Here is a 10,886-nt window from a genome sequence, read left to right on the forward strand (position 1 = left end):
ATAAGAGGTGTTAAAGAGATGACCCAAAACTCTCCCAAGCAGGACTTAAACCACATTAAAATGTAATCGAGAAATATTTAACGAAATAAATAAAAACACGATAGAATGTCATTTCAATAATTTTTCAGTTGTGTCCATCTCTTTGTAACCCTATTTAGTGTTTTCTTGGCAAACATATTGAAGTAATTTGTCATTTTCCTTCTCTAGTTCATTTTTCAGATGAAAAACTAAAGCAAACATAATTAAACATCTTACCTGGAGTCATATGGCTAGTAAGTGTTTGAGACCAAATTTGAACTTGCAAAGATAAGGCTTCCCAATTCTAAGCTCAATGCTCTATCCATTGTGCCACATAGGTGCCCTTAACACAAAATAGGTAATATAAATTTGTAGTTTTCTAAGACAATTGTACCCTTTACTAATGAATAGTTTAGTGACCTTCATTTCTATTTGAATTCCACACCACTGCTTTACATATGTGGACCACACATTATGTGGTCCGAACCTTGATTTTATTGATGTAGGAAACTCCCTGGTTGTGAAACCCTCTCTCCAAGTCTAGTCAACCACATCTTAAGAGAGTTATCTTGGGAATTTAAGAGATTAAATGACTTGCCTACAGTAGTAAGTGTCAGAGGCTGGATTTCAATTTAGGTCTTCCTGACTTTAAGACTTATTCTCTATTATACTATATTGCCTTTCAGCATGCCAATTATTATTATTGTTATTATTGACAATAGCAAGTGTTGTAGACCAAATAGAATTCTGGATAGAATTTTGAGATCCAATTATTTTTAAGACAGTTTCCCGAAATTGGGGAAAACTGTGTTAAGTTCAACTCAACTCAACAAGAAATTATTGAATTTTTATTATTTATTCAGAACTAGATTGAAAATACTTGGCAATATGGAATATCCAATAGAAATATGAAGCTTACCTCTGACCTAAGGGAACTTACAGTCTAACTGAGGAGGTGAAGCATACTTTTTGAATTCTACAAAACATTAAATGAATAAGTATAGACATATCTGGTAGTGATAAAACTAAATGATTTCACAGGTGGAAGAGAAATTTGATGAATTAATCAGAGAACACAAATATAATTTAAGTTTGATCTTGAAAGATAGGATTTAGATAGGTGAGAAGCATAGGGGAAAATCATATAACTTATCTTACTATTACTAAGTTTTGTTAAGGTTATTCCTGTGCTCTGTCCCAAGTGGCCCAGAATAATTTGGCTTCCTTAGTAACCCCTGATTTTATCTATGTCAATGGATTTCTGGAGGGAATTGAGGTCTTTTCTTTGTATTGTCCATTTAAGGAGTCAGTCAGAAATACATGGTGCTGATGGAACTTTCCCTGATTATCAGAGAAAGGGAGGGTAATCCTGATGGAGCCCTCTTGTAAAAGCAAACCAGAATTAGAATTCAAGTACAAATAAGTCAATAACCATAACTCTGATGATAAGCCATGTAGCTGAAAAGGAACTGGATGAGAGGCAGATAGTATTTGAAGTTCAGACTTCAGAAGAGCCATACTAGATGGCTAAAAAGTATTAATATAGTTAGTTATCTACATTTACCTATCTCATTTCATGTATAAGAATTTTTATGCTCAGCTAAATGAGAGTGACTTCATTGTTTTTTAAAGCCTTTTTAGTTATATTCTCTGTGTAAATGTTCTGATTTATTTCATTATCTGAGGGCTACTTGCCAGTCTAGGAACTACTGGTAAATATCTGCTCCAAGGCTCCATCAAAGAGGTCAGGGAATAAAACTGGACAGCTTCTAAGGTGGCAGTTAGTCTCAGGGTATCAAATGAAAGGTATTTCCAAGAAGGTATGTTATTTATATGTAGTTATTTCCAAGAGTCCATGTGGCTCTCGTAGAGATATCTAAAAAGCAAAATTTCAGGCCATAAAACAAGAAGCTAATTGTGTACAAAGATTTGAGGCATAGGAAATATAAATTAAGTAGTCATAGGTCAAAATCCAAGAAGATGAGCAGAGGAAAGTGTTTTCACTGAGCAGATGGGGAAAAAGAAGTTAAACATAATATACCCAATTCCAACTCTCCATAACAAAGTCATACTATGATTCTATTATCAGAAGCCAGGATATCAGTCCAGATAAGATAACTGCCCTGGAATGTGTTTGATATTTTGAGGCCCTAAGAGCCCAAGAAGCAGAAAATATTGAGGAGAGATACAAGTGCTAGATGGTAGGAGACGGAAAAAGTGGGCTATGGTAAGCTCATGCAGCCATGAACGTGGCTGCAGCTTTCAAGGGCCAAGGCTGATATCATGATATACAAGTACTATGCCCTTGTTCTCCTTGATCTCCAACATGTGTGACAGGAGCAAATTTACATGAATGTAGTTAGCCAATAGGCCAAGGAGCTGAATAAATGATTGATTGCAATCTCTTCTGTCTTTCTCTCCCTCTTCAGAAATCTCACATGTACTTTATTGGAAGGTTTGGCTGATCAAATGGGCCACTTTCTCTGGTGAGTATAGGCCAGAAGGGCTAACGCTATGTCTTTGGAATGAGTTCTCTGGTCTACCCTTCTACTGTTCTTGGCTACCCCTTTCTTGGTTTCCCAGAATCTCATACTTTCTCTGATGGGCATAAGTCTGATACTGCAGTTCCAGGTAAGAAAATTGACTTCTTTGTTTTGGCTGAAGGGTGTAGAAATTCAGGATTACCAGATGTACTGAGATGAGATTAATTGAAGACAGAGATATTTGATGAAAATGCTTTTCTGGGGCAAATTGTGACAGAGAATCTGCCAGAGGTACACAGTATTGAGAATAAACAACCCTTTGCTATGAAATAACCAAATCTCCATGTGGAAATCATTAAGCAAGAAATCCAAGTAGGAAAAAACAATAAGTCCAGGTAGAACTCAGATAGGACTTCTTTAAACACAACTGATGATAGAAGATTGAACCAACCAGAGCATCAGACTTTCTCTGCCCAATCTCTGCCCTGTATTAGACACTTTGAATATGGAGACTTCAATTCCAATGCAAAGACTTCATCTGTCCAAAGCCAAGAGAAAGAAACCAAAGGGAATCTTCAATTGAATCAACTGCATCAACTGCTGAGGAGGACCAGAGGGGATATATTAATAGTATTACCTTGAAAGGACCTTCTAGGGTGAAATCTCAGACCTTGGACAAAGTCAGGCAAGACTAGGGTCCACCTATGAGGTTTGTGTTAGCAGGCCATGTAGTGGACACTTTGACAGAGAAACTTTCAGTTTGAGTATACTGATAATTGTTCTAGGTTTACTGACTTGAGGAAGATGCTAAACCTGGGGAAATACTGAACCCCATTCTTCCACAAGATTCTACATCTGACCTGAGGAAGATCCTAAACATATGTAACATATATATGTTGTGTGTGTGTGTGTGTGTGTGTGTTTGTGGTGGATTCATGAAAAAATATAAAAATTTATGAGAAAAACAAAAATAAAGATAGCATTAACCTACTGCTGTATTTACATCAAAATCACTGGCCAATCCCTACTTCTATTTGGGATCCTATAGTTACTATTGTGGTCTGAATGGAAAAATAATGATAATAAAACCCTGAAAAAAGTACATTTTTGTCTAATTAGCAAATGATTTAACAAAATCTTATCTATTTCTTTGTTTTCTTCTATATATGTTTTTTTCCATTTTTGCTACTAACATCTTAATGGTAATAGTCAGGAGCATACGTACATACATACACACATATACTGATCTCCATCCTTGGTATCACTTATTTGTTATTTATTATAACATAATAATATTCTGTAATGTCCATATACCACATTTTGTTCAGCCAATCCAAGATCATTGGACACCTGAATTGTTTTCAGTTCTTTGTTATTACAAAAAAAAATTCTGAATATTTTTGTACAGGTAGATTTAATTTCCATTCATTTATCCTTAGGGTGTAATTCTAATAATAGGTTCACTGGGTCAAAGGCTACAAACAAATATTCAACTTTTATTTAACATTGCCATATTGTTTTGCAGAAAGAGTGAACCAAATCACAACTCCATAACACAGAAATAGTGTTACAATTCTTTTACAATTAATCCATCAGTCCAGCATTTCTCTGAATTCTTAGTTCTACTTTTGTGGGGCAATACCCTATACTTACAGACATGGGAGCAAAATGGAATTGAGAGAGTACCATCGCAATTCTAATTCTGAGGTGGACTTACCTCCATTAAAGTAGGAAAAGTGGATTGGTAAATGGTGAAGCTCATTTCCAATAAAGGAGATTTGTGATTTCTAAGGAGCCTTCTTTATTAAACTTTCAGCTGAAGCAGCTGAAGAGGGCACAAGTCTTGGCCAATTTGCAATCTTGGGTTTTTTACTTCCTGTGCTAACTGAAGAGCTGAAGAGTATCTCATAGAATTTATATTCTAAATTGGAGATGGATTCTTTGCCTGAGAGTCACAAGTAGCATCGATTTTTGTTTGTTTGTTTTCTTTTTTTTTTCTTTTCTTTTTTTTTTCTTTCTTTCTTTCTTTCTTTTTTGGCAGACAGCACATAGGATTGTGTTCTGTAATCTGGCTATTTTAGCTTTCATGCAGAATGTATTCAGAATTGCCATTTACTCCAAATCTCAAAACCTCTTCATATCTGAAACTTGATTGAATTAGTTTGAAAATAGGATTAGTCCAGAAATTTATTGCTGCTTACAATCATAGGATCTCAAAGTTGAAAGTAACTTCAACTCTGAGGAGGTAATTTTCTACAGTTAAGATCAGTAGCCACCCAGTTTCTGCTTAATGACAGGGAGTTCATTTCTTGGCTCTGTAATTACAGATTTCTTGCCTTTTAAGGATGGATATCTCCCAAGGTTCTGTTCTGATCCCTTTTACCTTCTGTTGATCTATTTTCTCTTGGTTATCTAACCTTAGGTATTCAATTATCATTTCTATGTAGAAGGCATCCATTCCCCCTCTCCTTTTTACTCTCTTTGTGTCTATCATCCATCTACATATGTATTCATATGTGTATCTATCTGTCTGTCTCTAGCATTAACTTTCTCCTAAACTTTAATCCTACATTGCCAACAGCTTACTGGAAGTCTCTGTACAAATGCTCCATTGGCATCCCAAACTCAACATGCCTAAAGGAAAACTTATTATGTTCTTCCCTAAACTCACCCCTCCTCCAAATTTCCTGTAATATCAAGACATTTCTCCTCCAGGGCTTTTCCTGAAACTTAGCTCAGATTCAAGTTACATTGTAAGTTAATTCGAAACCATAACTCATAAGCCCATTCCTGCTCTTTCCCCTTTATTCCTGCTATAATATACATGTTTTAGAAAGCCTCTAAAGGATGTGTTCCTCTAAAGCCACAGACATTTAGTTCAATATAAAAAAATAAAGTACAAAGAAGATTCTTCAACTTCCATATATCCAGGATCATATCCTCTCAAATGTTGTCCCACGATCAGTGGGAAAAAAGACACATGCCAAGAACATAAGTAGTCTGGAAATATGGATAATAGGACCATTTTCACCATGGTATCTCTCTTGAAGCCCTTCTTTATCTCCAATGTTGCTATTTACTAGCCCACCAGAATTATAAATGACTTCTTATGATGTGATTCAGTTGTAAATTATTTAGATGGCATCATACTGTAGCTCTGCTCCCTCAGATTACCTTTGCCTACTTATCTCTTCATATGGTATGCCTAATAGGAAAAAGTAAGTTTCTTGAAATCAGGAATGATTTCTTTGTGTGTGTGTGTGTGTTCATATCTAAAGCTCTTATCAGAGTGCCCTGAATAGAGTAGATGATTAACAGATATTTATTTGTTGTACTTACAGTCTGTGTGAATGCTGTGGAGTTTATCTCTCTGGGTTACAGGGGATTTTTTTGTTTTTTGTTTTGTTTTGTTTAAAATGATTGGAATAGACTCTATCACATCTAAAGTCTCTTCCAGCTATAAAATCAATGATTTTATCAATATTAAATCAATAACAGTAACTGTTAGCTTTTCCTTATAATCAGTTTAAACCTGCTTTTCTACAACTTCTGCAGACTGCTCCCAGGATGCCCCTCTAAAACCAAGAAGAGCAGGTCACCTCTCTCATCCACTGGACAGCAAGTCAGACATGTATGCTAAGACAACTATCACATTGCTCCTTTAAGTCTTTTATGCTCTAGATTTCTTTTATCCCTTTTACTAATTTTCATAATATATAACTTGACAATAGGAATTCAGATTTCAAACATATAGTCATATCTAGTTGGACTGGTAGGCCTTAACTCTAAATTTCCTGTTCTTCAAGAATCAAAGGACAAGATGATCTAGTGGAAAGTGTTGTATTTGGATTCAAAAGGCTTGGATTCACATTTGTTACCATTTAATAATTGTATGGCTTTGAACAATAATTTACTCTCTTTGTGTCTGTTTCCTTATTTATAAAATGAGAGGGTTTGAATGGATCATTTTTAATGCTCTTTCTACCCTTAGAGCTACCATCACAAGATAAACTTTATCAAATTATACAACTCCCTCATTTTTTAGGAGAGAAAACTGAGACCCAACACACCTTATACATACATAAATATATACGTGTGAGCACACACACACACACACACAAACACACACTCTGTGTGTGTTGAATGGATTGAAATTCAAAGAATGACATGTTTATAAATAAATTTTCAAAACTGATCATAATTTTTTTCTTTATACAATGAACTTTCCTAGAGTTATCCTTTTTTATGGCAGTCTCAACTATCATTCTGGGAAGACACAGATCAATCAATCAAAAATATTTACTACTACTACTACTGGCAATAATAAATAATTCACATTTATGAAAGATCTTGGAATTTTAATGCTATAAGGAATGTCAGAAGTCATTTAATCTGTTACTTGGAGCATAAATCCTCTAAAACATTTTACAGTGGCAAAGCATTATATAGGGAAGATAACTGGCAGGTAGACAGGAGACAAAGGTTCTAGTCCTGAGCCCCATGTACTACCTCACTTTGTAACTCTGAAGTAAGTAACTTTCTGTCTACAGGTGTTTTTTCTCAATTGTAAAACTCCAATTTTTCATGGTTCTAATGTTCTTTCATGGATATATAATAACAAATATAACATACATTTATATAAAATATACATGTATATAAAGATAGCATTATATAGCACTTTAAGGTGTATGAAGATGTAGATTTTTTTTGAGATCAACAAAGATAAAACATTTACCAGGTTAAGTAGCTCAGTGATAGATTGCTGGACCTGGAGTCAATAAGACTCATCTTCCTGAGTTCAAATGTAGCTTCCAATATTTATAGTTGTGTGATGTTGGGTAAGATATTTAACTGGATCAGTTCTTCATCTGAAATGAGCTTGAGAAGGAAATGGCAAACCACTCCAGTATTTTTATCAAGAAAATTTTAAAAAGAGTTACAAAGAGTCATATACAATTGAAACAACAACAAATGATATCTAAGAACTTTTTAACAAAGGTCCTTCATTGACTTCTCTAACATTAATTGCTATATTTGACACATAAAATTATGTATAATAGTGTTTGAAATCTTTTCACCTGTATGTGTCTACACTGAAAATCCATTGAGGACAGAAAATATATTTTATCATATACAATTTCCATTGCATCTAGAATGGTGCCTTATACACTGTAGGTGTTTAATAATGCAGCATGGAAGTATGGAACTATCACTGGGCTTAGAAACAGAAAACCCAATTTCTAGTCAATTATTTTGACTTACCTAATTTAACTGATTTTCATGCAACTATTCCAAATTTCTTTTTTTTTTTTCTTTTTTTTTTTCCAGCACAGATAGATGATGTAATAGATAGAGCATTAGTCCTGGAGTCAAGAAGACCTGAGTTCAAATCTAGCCTAAGCAATTAACACTTACTAGCTTTATAAACCTAGACAAGTCACTTAACCCAAATAGGTTCACAAAAATAAAGAAATAAGAATTTCAAAGTTCCTTTTTAAAAAAAAATGCTAAATGTACCTCTTTTGCCCTGCTAGAACAAATATTTGCTCAAGTAATATCAGTCCCTCAGACATACTCTTCCTTGGAATTCCTATGGAATTTTTAGACACACACACACACACATATATATCCTATTTGTGGGAGGATGACATGCTACATATAATATGCTTTTGTTTCATTTCTTGTTGACTAATTATTCTTATCTTCTCCACCTCCACATCAGCTGCCTTACCTCTACCCAGGAACCCTTCTCCATTCCCACCCACTTGCTTTGCAGTGTCCCATTTATATTTTCTTTTCCTCTATTAGAACACAAGCTTCTTTCAAGTAGGAACCATTTTGTTTTCTTATTTTTATATCCCTAGCACTTAGCATAGTGTTTGGCATATAACAAGTATTTGTTGTTGTTTAGTTCTTTTAGTCATATCCAACTTTTTGTGACCCCATTTGGGATTTTCTTGGCAAGAAACAGTGGAGTGATTTGCTATTTCCTTCTCCAGTTCATTTTACTGATAAAGAACAGAGGCAAACTGAGGCAAGTTCAAGGTTAAATGACTTACCCAGGATCACACACTAGACAGTATCTGAGACTGAATTTGAGCTCAGAAAGATGTCTTTCTGATTCTAGTCAAACATTCTATCCACTAAGCTACCTAGCATAGCAAATTCTTTATCTGTGTTGCTTTCATATAAGAAAACATATTTATACTATTTCACACACCTAAATGTATTTTATAAATGCTAACTAGCTATTATTTATCTATGAAAGAATATTAGAATCACAAGAAATTAGGGATCACTCAAAGTTTTTAGATGAGAAAAAATGCCTAGAGATAGAAAAGTACTTACTAAAGAGTCATACAACGAGGTCCCTTACTCTAGATTCAACACTGTCTACTTGGTCACCTAGCTGCTCTTTTAAATGTCATGAATTATAAAATTGAAAGCAGGAGGGGACCTTAGAGATAACCTAATCCATCCTACATTTTATACATCGAAGTCCCAGTCATAACTTGACCACTAATTATCTATGTAGCCTTTGGCAAATAATTTAAATACTCTGAGTTACAGTTTAGTCGTAATTGCAAAGCTGTGACTTGGAGTTGAAAATAACTTTCATTAATTCTAGCTGGTTGAAGAGATAATAGCAGGAAGCTCAAATTTCTAGAAGGACTCTGTCCACATAGGGAAGGGTCAGAGATGTGAAATGCAGGAGACAGTATAGAATAAAGAAAAAAATACTGGATTTGCATGCGTGGCTGCCAAAGTGAAACTGATATGCCAGTCTGACTATGTCTTCACCCTCAATAAACTCTATTGTTACCTCCAGGATCAAATATAATCTCCTTTGACATTGAAAGTCCTTAGACAACTGGTTTAAATTAATATTTCCAGTTTTATCATATATTGGATTTCTCCAAATATTATTTGGTCCAACTCAACAGGCCTTCCTATTGTTTCTCAAATATAAGCACTTTATTTTGTATATCTTTGTTACTTAGAATGTACTGCTGTTTCCATTTCTTGAGATCCTTGAATTCTTCCTAGATTTTAGGTTCCTTTTGTGGAAGGTCTTCTATGATCTCTCAGATTCCAGTGCTTACTTCAGCAAAGTTATAGCACATATATTTTGGCAGTTAGGTGGTGCAGAGTGCTGGGCCTGGATTAGGGAGAACAGAGTTCAAATCCAGCTTCCAACACTTACTAACTTGTGACCCTGGGCATATCATTTAACCTCTATTTGCTTCAGTTTCCTCATTTGTAAAATGGGAATAATAATAGCACTAATCTTTAAAGGTTATTGTGAGGATCAAATGAGACAATAATTATAAAGTGCTTAATAGAGAACCTGGCACATGTAAATGCCATATAAATATTAGCTATTCTTGTTGTTTCAGTTGTTTCCTACTTTTTGTGACCCCTCTTGGGGGTTTTCTTGGCAAAGATATAGAGCAGGTTGTCATTTCCTTCTCCAGCTCATTTTGCCAATGAGGAAACTGAGGCAAATAGGATTAAATGACTTATCTAGGGTCACACAACTAATAAATGTCTGAGGACAGATTTAAATTCAGGTCTTCTTGACTCTAGGCCCAGAGCTCTATCCACTGCACCATCTAGCTGTCCCCATCTTATATGTGAAAGTTGTGTTCACAGTTAAAATTGAAAAGCCTTGAGGGAAGAGATTATTTCTTTTTTTTTTCTTTTTATTCTTAATGCTCAGCCCATAATAGGTAGATACTTAAATGCCTGTTGATTAGATTGTTCGCTTGATAGATTAGATGATCTCTAGGCTCCCTTCTAGCTCTCTTTGAATGATCCTTATGAATATTGCCCAGCATCTCTCAGCAGAGACTTGTCTAAGGCCTAAACAGATGGTTGCCCTCCCCCTAGTCTGATACTTCTCTTCTTTTCAGGTGAGTTAAACTGATAATGGATTGGGAAAGAAAATGTTCACTGACTCACACCTGCCCAACCTTTAGTTAATTGAACAAGTTTATATTGTTTTCAGAAGCATGGCAAAAAGAGATGGAAGGAAATAAAGTACCAATAAAGATTCTGACTTTAAAAGCAAGTACTTGATGTGTGTAACTAATAAGTTTCTTTTTAAGAAGAGGGACAAATATGAACTTTAAAGAAGGCTCCTGAAAACCTCAATTATCCAGCTAAGGCATAATAATAATAATAAGATGAGGGATGTTTCAGAAGTGTTCTAAGTGTCAAAGAGACAAAGTGATGGCTGCCTGAAAATCATAGTCTCATGACTGGCAGATTCTAATGTATTATAGACCAGGAGAGTTGTAAAGGACTGGAGAGACATCATTATTGTATAATCTCTTCATTTTAAAAATGGGTCACCTGAGGCTAAGATGGGGGAAATGACTTATT

General features: G+C 34.9%; 1 pseudogene; it reads left to right on the forward strand.

The window, feature by feature from the left end:
- The first annotated feature begins 1,817 nt into the window (after positions 1-1,817).
- On the forward strand, positions 1,818-3,084 carry LOC127546746 (non-homologous end-joining factor 1-like; annotated as a pseudogene).
- The last annotated feature ends 7,802 nt before the right edge of the window (positions 3,085-10,886 follow it).

The sequence above is a fragment of the Antechinus flavipes genome, chromosome 2, assembly GCF_016432865.1.
Source record: "Antechinus flavipes isolate AdamAnt ecotype Samford, QLD, Australia chromosome 2, AdamAnt_v2, whole genome shotgun sequence".
Classification (NCBI taxonomy): domain Eukaryota; kingdom Metazoa; phylum Chordata; class Mammalia; order Dasyuromorphia; family Dasyuridae; genus Antechinus; species Antechinus flavipes.